This window comes from Castor canadensis, chromosome 14 (genome assembly GCF_047511655.1).
Source record: "Castor canadensis chromosome 14, mCasCan1.hap1v2, whole genome shotgun sequence".
In the NCBI taxonomy this organism is placed as follows: Eukaryota; Metazoa; Chordata; class Mammalia; order Rodentia; family Castoridae; genus Castor; species Castor canadensis.
The window spans coordinates 106,160,145-106,173,715 of NC_133399.1; the positions used below are offsets into that span (position 1 = coordinate 106,160,145).

The 13,571-nt window shown below is 44.0% G+C and overlaps 1 pseudogene; it reads right to left on the bottom strand.

The window, feature by feature from the left end:
• Positions 1-5,823: 5,823 nt before the first annotated feature.
• On the bottom strand, positions 5,824-6,467 carry LOC109692530 (TATA box-binding protein-like 1; annotated as a pseudogene).
• Between the last annotated feature and the right edge of the window lie 7,104 nt (positions 6,468-13,571).

Genomic DNA, 13,571 nt, shown 5'->3' on the forward strand with positions numbered 1-13,571 from the left:
CATCGAGAGGTCTTTATGATGTCTCAGTGGTGACATAGGCTCTTTACGACATGGTTTGGGCTCAGATTGTCTGGTCTGGAGATGTTTGTTTGAGAGTTGGCACAAAGAGTTCAGAGTGCTCATCGAGATGGGTCTTGAGGTGCTGCCGCACCTGACGGTAGAGAGACTGGGGAACCTGCAATGGATGCTGGGGGACAAGCCACGATAGGGACCATGGGGAAACCAAGAGTGTTGTGTACAAAGCCCAGTGAGCATGGTACATACAGAAGAAGGTGGACATCAGAGTTGAATTCTTGTGATGTTACCGGTGAATTGGTTGGGGTCTTTGTGCTCTACTCAGGTGGAAATCAAGAGTAGATGAAGTGTAGCTCTTTTAGCCTTGGTAGTCCTGGGCCCTTACGTGCCGGACGCTTATGGGCTGGGCTGACAGACTCAGAGGCTTGCAGCTCCATGTCCTGACAATGGGAGGCTTCACATTCCAAGATTCAGAAGCCACAGGCTTCTAGCTGCAGGTGCTCAGATTGGAGGCTTATTACTCTGGACTTTGATTGCCAGTGGGCTGGCACTCAGCAGCTAGAGAAATCCTCAGCTTTCAGCAGCAGCAGTCAGCACCAGCCAGCATTACAGCTCCTAAGCCTTGGGTGTCAGGACCTTCGGCCTTTAAGGGTTGGTAGCTTCCTGGAATTCTTCCAGCAACCAAGACCTGCAATGTCTGTCCCTTGGCTCTGCACTGCTTTCTGCCTTCTGCAGTCTTGACTGTCTGCCTTCTCTGACCTTCTCTATACTTCCACTGTCCATCATCTCCACTGCCTCTGCTCTCTGACTCATCTGTTCTTGGCCACTTCTGCCCTTTCAGCCACCCTCTCTCACTACTACTCCTACCTCTGGCCATTTCTCTGTTTCCTCTTCATGTTACCCACTCAGCCTGCTCTACCTATGATAAAAAATCGCAAGCGGGCAAAGAAAAGACCACTCTGGAGAAGCATTTTTTATTGGGCCTAATATTGCAACACCAGGGGGCGACAGAGAGGATGTGTCCTGGCTCATGGAAAATGAGCTGAACAGCCTGGTTACACAGCCAGGAGGGGCGTGGCATGTCTGTGGTATGCAAATGGAGTGATTGTAACTGGCACCAATCACAAAACAACTACCAGTTTTATTAAGTACAATCCCAGCCAAGCATAGGTACAACCCTCCTAGCTGTCAATCACAGGCTTTTCACTGAATCACTAAGGTGGAGAGTTCTTCTCCTTTCAGACCTGATTAAAGACAGCCTCTGCAAGGTCTGGACCAGCCTGAGCAGGGCTGTCAGGTGGGGTCATCTAAAGTTCATCAAGGTTGTCTTGCCTGGAATAAAGATTTCTGCTCTGATGCAGGCTGTGACTGGAGCAAGGCCTCCTGACACTGAAGTCATATCTTCAACAGTTCTTGCAGCTGGGACACAGTTCTCTCAGAGCTGTCCTTCCCTGTTGAAGGCTGCCAGCTGTAAGGAAAGGATCGGTTTGGCAGCCTCATTCATTCACAGAAAAACATCAAAGAGTGCTTATGGAAAAAGATTTAAAAGAAAGCTCAATACAAAACCCACATTCTCAACAGCCTTCTACAGTGCTTAACCCTGCCCAGTGCCTTGGGGAGAGTCGGGTTCTGCTGTCCTTCTCAGTATCAGATCTTTATCTGATACTGCAGACTTCAAAAGGCCCATTGCAGGGGTCATTGGTAAGCGTGGAGCTATTTCAGTGGCCCTGAACCAGTAGATGGATCAGAGCATGGGAGGAACATACCAAGTGGGGAATAGAAGTGAGAATGGAGTCAGCACATCATGTCATGTGACATTTGGCTTTAAAGAGGAAACAGATAGGATTGTAACTAGAAGCACAAGCAAGGAAATTGTGTGCTTCAGTCCTGCCAAGTTTTAGGATTGCCAAAATAAGACTTGATTTTCCTCACTCACTCATTCACTTAACATTTGCAAGGTCCTGCAATGCACCAAGTGCTGTATGCACTCCTTGCTGAAGAAACGAAGCTGAGTGTTATGGAAGCTGCAGAGGACAAGCCATTTATCCAGCATCCCCTGTTCCCTTCCCAGCAGACAGGTACAAGAGAGGTCTTGCTAGTACATTTTTCTTCTGTGGAAACTGTGAATTTTGTTTCAGTCTTTACAGGTTTTGAAGTAATAACATACTGGAGCTGGAAGGAAGCTGAGGGGTCTTTTAAAACGGTTCCTTCATCTTACAAATGTAGGAATTTGAGTCCCAGAGAGGTGAAATAGCTTGTCCAAGGACACATATCCAATAAGCAGCAGATTTAGGGAACGGTCTTATCTTCTGCTTCCCAGTTCAGGAAGTTTTCCACTACCCCGCGCCAGATAATACACGTGTCAACTTCTGCCTTTCTAAGTTCCTATACCTTAACCATTTCTTTAAATGGTCATGTTAATGAATTCCATAAGTCAGTGCTTATTTTCCATATTCTGCCAATTACTTGTGGTTTGGGGGTAATCTTTTCCAAGTCCCTGGATTATAAATTGTGGCGTCAGCTATTTTTTTTGAAGGTAATTCATTTCAAAGCTTGGAACAATTACACCTCATAGGGTTGAGCGGTCACTGAATTTGTCTCTAAATGTCCTTGGATTAAAACTCAATCGTCCTATTTGTTTCCACCATAGCGTGGTTTCTGGGAGCATTTAGGCCATGGGGGCAGGGGCGAGGGTAGGCAGGTCTGCACAGAACCTGGGGAAGTCAATACTCTGTGGAGTGGTGAGGGTCAGGCTTGAAGCAGCCCTGCTGTCACTTGCATGGATGACAGGCTGGAGCAGTCTGTTTGGGGATTTGGCTTGTCTTTGTTATTGCAGGCAAGGTGATAGTAAGAAGGACTTACTGTTATTTCTGACCTGACACCCTTCTTCCCTCTTCCCTAAGGAATTTAGATTCGGCTCTTACCATCTGAAAAATATCAATTTTGGAAACCAGGAGCATTTTCTACTGCATCTAAAACCAGTCACATCTCTAGCCAGAAGCATGTCAAACTCAGGAGGAGCAAAAAGTTCTCCATTGTCCCAACAGTCCTTCTCATTTCTAAGGCTTTTAGTTATGAAATTAATTTTTGATATTTCTGTTATCCAAACTAATCTCTCCAGGAGACAAAGGTGTGCAAAGTTCTTGTCTAACATTGTGATTCTAGGCGAGTGATATCACCATAAAATGTAAGAGCTGGAAAGTACAGGGGAAGAGGAAAGAATAACTTTCCCTCTACCCCTCTATCTTATTGTTGGGACACCTGTAACAAAAGACAGGTTAACAAGAGAAAAGCAAACAGAAGTGTATTAATAGGTATGTCTCATTTTCCTGGGAGAAACCCCAGGAAAAGAGTAACTCTCAAAGAGGTAGCTTTGAATGCAGCCTCATATGACATCTTCAACAAAGTGACAAGCCAAAGGAAACTGACTCTAGGGGCAGCAAAATGTGAGAAATTAAGGGGAGATACAAACTAGTTAGCAAAGTTTGTTACGTACGTTCCCTGGTGTGGTCTACAGGCTGATAAGGGTCTCAGATCTTGTCTGGTGATCAACCTAGCTTCCTGGTAGAGAGAAGAGGAGGAACACTTTGCAAAGGTACGTCCCACTCTTAGGCATATGAGGGGAAGGCAGAGAGCTTTTCTTGTATCTGTTTCTTCTCATTTGCTTTCAGCTCAAAGCAGTCCTTATGCCAAAAGTGGCATATTTTGGGACTTCCCTTTGCAAACCTTTCTGAGTGCACATAGTTTGATAATACAGCCTAGAAAACCAGGCTTAAGAAAATAAAAATATTACATTATATACATTCCTAGGGTTGCCTGCCTCCTTTCTCTGTTTGAAGAAAAGGAGGTTGATCAGGATGACTTTTAGTGTCCTTTCTATGTGATCATTCACCCTCTAAAAGTCCCTTCCAGCCTTGCAACTCCACAGGTGGTTGTGACAGCAGCCTTGCAGCACGACCAGGGAGTTTATTAGGAATTCAGACGCACTGAATGCAAATCTGCATTGGGCAATTCCCCCAGGTGCTCAATGCACCTCAGTTGGCTTTAGAAATATTTTTGGGATCCAGACATTTTGCTAGTTTCCCTGAAGCTTTCACGTTTCTTTCTCTCATTAGCCTGCAGAGGGCACCAGAGAGCCGAAGTCCGGCTTACTGGGGAGGAGGAAAGCACTAGACACAAAGCTTTCTTCCCTGTCTTCGATTCCTGCCTTTCAGATTCCCGTTGGCTCCTTGGCCCAACACCCAGTAGAACTCGAGAAATGGGCTCTGAAGTGTATTTTGAAGACATCCACATTGCATGTACTTAAGTACTCACCATTCTAGAAAAGAGTCGGAATCAAGGGTGTGGGAGCAGACAACTCACATGGAATGATTTTAAAAAAGCAAAAAGACTGTGGGTTTGTTTTTGTTTGTTTGTTTTGCAAAATTAGGTGACTCTATGGTCGATGCTACCACGCTAACAATGCAACCTAATGAGGTACAATTTATTTACTGATTAAGGCTTTATACTATATTTTATTGTCCTTTAATTACCTACAATTTTAAATTATAATGACCACCTCTCCAATAAACCAAGGCAAAGTTTTCCATGTTACTATATAAATTATGTTTATAGTATACTTTTTGATATATTTTTATTTTGTTATATTTTATTTTAGTATATTTAGTATTCTGTTTAATATCAATTAAGTTTTTTTTTTATCCTCTTAACACAAGGTGTATAGGATACCCCCTTTATAAGGAGGATCTGAAGCCAGAGGTTCAGAGGTTATGGAACTAAGACTTGAGCCTAGGTCTTTTAATCCCATATTCCCCTTAAATAAAATTTTGTAGGAGCCACTGATGTGGACTGGGTTCCTACACTAATCCCCACAGACCAAACCAACATGGAATTTAATCAGAGTAGCTAAGCTTTAGTTGACTGCAGGAGGCTCTGTAACCAATTGACTAATTAAGTTGTAACCAACCAAATTGTCTCTATGCCTCACTTTGGTTTTCTGCAACTGTCAGTCAAATCACATTGTTGGTTGGAGTTCCTAGAACCTGCTCTGGTTCTGGGAGCTTCCTGATTCTTGAATCATTTTTTGTTTTATTTTGCTTTCTTTTCTTTTGTTTTTCTTTGTGCTAACTCTACTAAACTCAATTGGTCAAAGGCATTTTCCCTTTATAATTTTTCTATTTTACCAAATGGCCTCCACTAATTATAATTAAATTTCTGCTCCATGAATATGCCAAGATGTAGTCACTCCCCTCGAGAAGTTTTATTTGAGGATTTAGCATTTTTATCTAGTAACACTTTTTTCCAGCATTGCAATTCACCAGCAATAACTGATCCAATATTTCATTTTTTGAAGAGAGGATTTTTCCACACATTTATTTGTATGCATTCAATTGAAAAACATACCTCTTAAAGTTCTTTGGTGCCCATATTCAGCATACAAAAATGCAAAGGACTATTCACAAATAAAACACAGTAGCTCAAACTGGAAAAAATTGACAATGACAATGATAAAACAATTTAAGGTAGCGTACATTGTGTCAGTGCTGTGTAAGGGGACGTGAGAGTGACTGCAAAAGTAAATAAAAATGTCCTTTTGTAAAAGCAGCAATGTCATGTCTTGTAAACTTCCTTTTTATATCACAGAAAAGTGTGAATTAAAATCCAAAGGGACTGGCGCTTACATGGTAGCCTTGAGTGAATGAACGAGTCTAGTTCCTCATGGTCCCGTTTCCTTTTGTTCTGAGTCCATTGTGCAACAGGTTTTAAACGGGGCCCAGTCAGAGATTCTGACCAATTAAGTGATGAGTTTTAAAGTTCTTTCCTGCTTTCAAACACCAATGGATAAATGATGGTAGCCGCAGCCTTTGCACTGGGTCCTGTTGCTGTGATACTTCTGCTATTACAGACTATCCTTCCCTGCAGGTTGAAGTTCACGTTCCTAACTGGCAAGAGGTCTATTGTCTGTGAATTCTGGCAAATGAACCTCAAAGGGCAAAATGTTAACAGCCTTCAAATCTATAAAGATTACCTGAAAATCTCATTTCTGCAGGCTTTGGACTGGACATCTGGCTCCAAATTTAGCTCCTTCTTCACTTGTTGCTCCAGCGCAAGTAATTTTTCCTGAGGCTCAAATTGTAGCTGTAATTGCAGATTTCCTAAGCATCACTAATACTTTTCTGACATCATGCTTATAAATTACATTTGCTCCCTCCAAAGTAATCTTAAGTTCAATGACAGCTTGTTCTAAAATACACAAGCTACATTTGTTATTGTAATGTCCAAGGCCTGCCTGCATCCATTCGAGTAGTTTGAAACTTAGCTTCCCACCACCAAGATCACATCTGTGGGAAAATGGAGTGGCTGCAGAGGAAGTCTATGCTGGGTGCATTGCAGAAGCTGGAGGAAAAGGATGAAGATGAAGTGGCTCTTTCCAGGTTCCCGCAGAACTCCATCCCCAGCCTGTCGCTAAGAACCCCAAGAATGAGGCTCTGTCTCTCCTGCTTTGTTGTTCTGGTACAGCAGGATATTGTGATTTCCAAAGAAGATCTTGTTCTGTCTGTGGTTGGGGAGCTGCTTCTGGGCAAAGCAGACTGTGAAAGTGATGGTCCAAGGCAGGATGGGATATTTACCTAGAAAGCAAAGTCCACCTCCCTGATCTGCCCTTTAACACCATAGTAGTGCACAAAGAACTATTCCTGCTCCTTTTCCTTCTTCCATTTTCTCAATATTTCCTCCCTGCGTACTGGGGATTGAACCCAGGGCCTTATATATACTAAACAATCACTCCACCACTTGAGTCATGCCCTCAGTCCTTTGTTTTTTTGTTTGTTTTTAAGAAAGGGACTCATTAATTTTACCTGGGCTGGCCTCAGACTTGTAATTCTCCTGCCTCCACCTCAAGAGATTGGAGTTTCAGTTGTGCACCACCCCGCCCAGCTCTTTCATTAAAAACTAAGTATCTCAGTCCACTTGGGCTAATGTAGCAAGCTACCATAGATTGGTAGCTTATAAACAATGGGAATTTATTTCTCACGGTTCTGGAGACTAGGAAGTTCACGATCAAGACACCAGCAGATTTAGAATCTGGTGAGGTCCCACTTCCTGGCTCCCAAAAGCCATCTTCTCACTGCAGAAGTGGCAGAAGGGTGAAGGAGCCGTCTATGAATCCTTTTAAAAGGGCACTAATCCCATTCATGAGAGCTCCACCTCTCTGACCTAATGACCTCCCCAAAGCCCCACTTACTAATGTCATCAACTTTTGAGTTAGGATTTCAACATATGAATTTAGAAGGGACACAATCATTCTTATCTTAGCTCCTTGCATTTACCAGACCCTCTGTGATGAGGTGCACATGAGACAGTGGAGAACAAGACCCAGTTCCTGCCCTTGGAGCTGATAGTCTGTTATCCAGGACACTGACTAACAGGAGTGGTAATGTGGAGGGGAAGAGCAGGGCGCCATGGCAGCTGGTGAGGAGACATACCGATGCCCCAATGTGGGACTCAGGGAGGGCTCCCCTCAGGAACAGTGATGTCTAGGTTGCAGTGAATGGTAAGGGGTGGGAGTGGGGCAGTGAATGGTAGAGTCCCTTGCAGAGCAAAGGGCATATGCATTGACCATGTCAGATAGAATGGACTAGAGAGGCGAAGAGTGGGCAGGGGGGTAAGATGTGACTGGAGAGAAAGCCTGGGGCCCCATGCCAAGGGCTTCATGGACCCAGATACAGTACTTTCTGCTCCAAACTTGTTGGTGATAAGTTAATCTCTTTGAGTATTGAAATCAGGGTATTCTGCTACTATTCATATTTTTCAAGAAGCTTCAAAATTAATACATATAATCATCTTTGCAATTCTGGGGATAGAACACAGGCTTCAAGCATGCAGAATTCTTTGCAATTCTGGGGATAGAACACAGGCTTCAAGCATGTCAGGTAAGTGTTCTACCACTGAGCTGTAACCAGCTCATCATTATTTTTAGACTTCCAAGTGAACAGCCTATCTAAAAGTGAGAAGGCACACATGCTTACATCTTGGCTGCTCATTCAAGCATTGAACTCTCATAGTTATCAAATAATTTTCCATTGATTATTCTACGTATACAGTCATATCACCTACAAATACTTAGTTTTGTTTCTTCCTTTCCAAATTGCCATGCTTTTTCTTTTTTAAAAATTAACTATTTTATTTTATTTATTTTTGGCAGTACAGGGGTTTGAACTCAGGGCTTTGCACTTGCAAAGCAGGTGCTCTACTGCTTAATTCACATCTCCAATCCATTTTGCTGTGATTATCTTGGAGATGGGGTCGTGTGGACTATTTGCCCAGGCTGGCCTTGAACCATGATCCTCCTGCCTCAGCCTCCTAAGTGCTGGGAATTAGAGGCGTGATCCACCATGCCCAGCTTTCTTTTTCTTTTCTTACTGTGTACCTCAAGATCTCTGGCAGAGAGAGCTGGCATTTTCATCTTGCTTATTGTAATACATTTGCAATATTTATATTTAAGTCTGTTTATTACAGGTTGCTGACATATATCTTTGTGGGAAGGTCCCCACCTATCTTTAGTTCAAATATTGAATTTTCTATAGTTTTTTGCTTTTTCTCCTTTAATCTGTTGATGTAATGAATTATATTAATAGATTATCTGATTTTAAACCAAGTTTGCATTTCTAGGATAAATTCAACTTGGCATAATGATGTATAATGCTTTTTAAGTTTTTGCGGGATTCAATTTACCAATAGGTAGTTTATGGTTTTTGCGTTTATGTTGGTGGGAGAGATTGGCCTGTAATTCTGTTTTCATATGTTTTTGTCTCATTTTGTCTTAAGTGATTCAAGTTTCATGAAATGAATTGGGTGGGGTGTTTTCTCTTTCCTATTCTCTGGAATTGTTTGTGAAGGATTCAGACATGCTGTTCTTCAAATGTTTGCCAGGCTTTACCTTCTAAATCAGCTGAGCACAGAGTTTTCTTTGTGGGAAAATCTTCAACTACAGATTTTATTTCTTTAAATGTTACAGCACTAATCAGGTTTTTGTCATGATTCTATTTTGTTATTAAATTATTTTAGCATTTCATCTAAAATTTCCCTCAAACTACATTGGCATAAATTTGTTTATAATGTTCCCTTCTTCTTCTTCTTCTTTTTATTCTCTACTACATCTCTACTCTATCCTCACTTTCTAATGCTCTTTAGTTGTGTCTTCTTTTTTTTTTTTTTTTTGGTGGTACTGTAGTTTGAACTCAGGGCCTCATACTTGCTAGGCAGGCTCTCTACTACTTGAGTCACTCCACCAGCCTCTATTTTGTGATGGGTTTTTTGAGATAGGGTCTCACAATTCGCTCACTTCGAATCACGATCCTCTTGATCTCTGCTTCCTGAGTAGCTAGGATTAGTGAGCGAGTCACTGGCCCCTAGCTTCTCCTTTTTGTCTTGATCAGCTCTAAATCAAATCCATCAATATTATTTGTGTTTTTAAAGTTCCAGATTTCAGGATTGTTCATTCACTGTCCTGTACATTTTATGAATCCCTCACAATTTGTGTGTCTGCTCATCTGCTGACAGATATTCAAGTTGTCCCAAGTCTTGTCTATTATAGACAAAGCTACTCTGAGCATCTGTATCTAAGTCCTTTCTCTTGGGAAAATACCAATCACTGTAATAGTTATATGTTTAAGCCTTAAGAAAACTGCCAAGTCATTTTCCAGGATGGTTGTGTCATTTCACATTTCCACCAGCAGCTAGGAAATTCCACTTGCTCCACACCTTTCCAACACAAGACATCTTTACCATTTTTGCTTTGACCTGTTTTCCTCCTAGGAGATTTAAGTGCCAAGGAGCCTACCAGCTCTCTTTACTCACATAGTGACTGTTTCCAGGGCTACTGATCTTTGGGTGGCTCCTTGTTCCCATCTAATACCACTATTCTTCTCAGGAAGGACTTCTACTAGCATTTCTTGACATGCAGATCTGCAGGTGATGCATTCTTTCAGCTTTTGTATGTCTGAAAAAATGTGTATTTCACCTACATGTTTGAAGCATGTATTCACTGTGTTAAGAATTCATTGTGTCTATGAAAACAAAGAATTGTCACCTGCAGAAGTACAAGGTCTATCCCTTGGAACCTCAGCCACGTCTCAGTGAATGGAACCCAGGTGAGTGAAAGAGTTCACACCTATTTTATTCTATTCTATTCTATTCTATTCCATTCTATTCCATTCCATCGCACTCTCCTTGCAGAGAACACAGGACGGAAGTAAGTAAGAGTTCATAATGTGAGCTAGGTGGGAACTGAGAGACCAGTGAGCCAAGCAAGAGGCCAGGAAAGCATTACAGTTTTGGGGGCCCACAACCAAAGTAGCTAGCCTGTTTGTATTTCTTTGAAATTATTTCTTTATTGCTCATCCATAGCTTAACTCTACCAATACTAAGGAGAACCAAATGAGAGCCTTGGGTCTGATCCTTGACGCTGACCCTTAAAGGGAGTCTAGTGAGAAGAGGCCATTCTGGGGGTCAGGAGAGAATGCTGGGAGAAGCCTCTGCATGTTCACTTGACTCCACCACCTGGGGACTCTTTACAGAGCTAATTTCTGCCAAATCCTCATGCTGTGTCTGAATATCAATGGCTCTCCCTTATGATTCTCCTGGACCAGAAAACAGCCACAGGGAGGACTTCTACATCCGCCCATGGGAGAGGACTTACCAGAATTACCCTCCCTCTAACATTACTGGAAAATTGTGAATTGCACAACATACTTGAAACCTACCATTTCAGACTTTGGACAACACATAACACAAAAACTGTGACCCCTTAGAAGTGGGAAACAATTGAGGGGTGCCCTAACTTGGCCTACATTTCTTTATGACTGCAGCCCAGAAAGGGGCCAGAGTCCAGCCATCTCCCTGAGCTGGGGAGGTTAAGAATGGAGATAGGGGAGGTCCAGGTGACAACAATTTGCAGAATTTTCCCATGCCTGAGAGAAAGGAGCTACAAAGAAAGTTACAGAAAAGTACATAGGTGCTCCCTTGTGTCTTTGGCTCAATATCCACCTGCACATGTGTGAATCCCATGGGGCTGGTAAGAGCAACTTCTGAGAGCTCACACAATTCACTGTACTGGGACTTGCACAAGGTCCCTCCAGTCAGAGTAGAATAGCTACCTGGGCGATAGAAAGTCCTTCAGGAAAGTTCCTTAACCTATTCAGGGAACTGGTAGAGAGGGTTGAATAACCAGGCCCCATTCACAAAGTTAGAGGTGGAGGGAGGAGAGGGGCAGGAGGCCTGGGCAAGGTGGAGGTCTATGGAAGACTGACGGGTAAGCTGTTCTCAGAACAGGAGATGAGTGATTGATATACTTGATGTTTTATAGAAATGTTAGAATGACTCTTTGCGGTCACAGGGGTGCTTGTAGTTGAAAAAGCTGTTGTTCCTATTGGGTCAGGGAGCCTAAAGGACAGAGGAGTGCGTATTCCATCCCCCATGGAGAGAACTGTGAGCCCTGTACCCTGAGAAGGAGTTATAAATCTGAATTCCTGCACCCTGAGGAGGAGATATAGGGTCTCATAAATCTGCCACAGGGCTGATAAACAGAATGCTCTCAAGGTTGTTCTCCCCACCCCCAATAAGGGGCAAATAGACCAACTCATCTAAGAGAACCCATGCATGAGAATCCACGGCCAAAGGAAAGAACCCACCTAACCCCGACCATAACCCAGAGTTAAAGCATCCATAAAAAGCCCCAGCCTTCACCCGAGCAGGGAGCCACCAGTTTCTGGGCTCTGTTGCACTGCTCTAGCTGTAGACTTTCCTTTCTCTCTAATAAATCCCATTTCATGTACCAACCTTGGCTCACAAGTCAATCAGCTGCCTCATGAGCCAGTTCTCTGGTCTGTAAAGGCAAGGACCCTTGACATCAGCCCACAGCACTTCACACCAGCATGTGACATTTCTGGCAACCACATAGGGACATCTCTCCTAGCTCAAGGTCAGTATGACTGAATGCCAAACCAGCAAGAGTTTGCCTAAAGTGGAGCTGTGAACCCCTGGCACCCTACTGGATACTCCTGCTGGGGGAAACCCCCTGCTGAGGACTAGCCAAAAGACTTCTCTGTGCCACTCCCCGTCTCTCTCTCTCTGTTCCTGTCTTTCTGAGGGACTTTCCAGTCCCAGTATTGGACCAACAGCTCCTATCCAACTTTGACCTCACAGTGATTCCAGCTCTGGGGGGTGCTCTCTGTTCCCTCCCTGTGAGCCAAGAACAAGCTCAGAGTTGATTTGGGTACACCTTATGCTACGTTGGAGGAGACCTGTTTGGTTTTGGCACCTGGTGATATTCTTCTTTCCCCACCTGTCAACACCCCCTTCTGCCAGAGGCAGTGACCCAAGAGTGGAGATTTTGTGTGGCTGACAGTGTTTCAGTACCACTTGGTGGGAGCAACCTGAAAGCATACCTAATCGTTAATCCCTCGAGCATGTGTCCTGTCTCTAGGCTCTGTTCCCCTTCCCTTACTTAGGATGTCAGTTTGCCCCTTCTTTCCCGCCAGAAGCAGTGGACACACCTTTACTCACACACTCCTTCCTCATCCTGCCCCTTGTCCTTCATCTCTGTCTGCCTTCCCCTCCCTATGCTTACTGGGGCCTGGCCTTCCATGGGAAACTCATACCATAGCTCAATATGACTTTCTTCAGTTACTCCCACACCTAATTTGTCATGCCCCTTTGTCAACACCAGCTTTAAATTGGCTGCTGGGTGCCAGCGGAGGTGAAGGCACCTCATGAAACCATGTCCCAGAGGGACAGACCCGGCATGGGTGATAACTACCACAGGCCTCTGGCCACACATGTGCCCAAACTCCCCCCCCCCCAGCACAGCCCCCACCACAGCTAAGGCAATTCATGGGACGATCCCAGCTGGCAACCAGAGCCACCGCCACTGACAGCTGCCCAACGGTGACCACAACCTCCTGCCACAAAAATAAGAGATGAGAAGGGAAATAAATGTGCACACAGGAGGAAGAGCAGCAAGCCACAGGGGTGAACCCAGTAGGGGTGAGGACTAACACAAGCCTCCTGCCATGCCACACACATGCCCTAACCCCACCTCCCAAGGGGAAAAGGGAAAAGCGTGCATGTGCATGAGGACTCTGGCCCATCCCACCAGACTCCCCGGGGCACAGTGGTGAAGCCTGCCACAGCTAGGGCAATCCATGAAAAGTGCCTAGCATGTGTCTAAAACTGCCACTATGCATGGTGACAAACTGCAACCCACTGCCACGCCCCCAAAAAGGGATGAAGGGAAAAACAAACAAATGCACACAGGAGGAGGAGCCTGGCAGAGGGGTTCACTAATCCCAGTGGTGGGGTTGGGTGGCCCAAGCCCCACGCCCAGGCCCACTTCATGCCTGAGCCTGACCTATCCAGCCCTTCGAGACAATTCTTATCTCAAAGTTATGGTCCCCAAAAAACACTAATGTAACCTTCTGGGAACAGCAAAAATGGGCATTGCTATGGTTTCCGGACCTTTAAATCTTCTTACACTTTCAGCCTCAACATAAAAATAA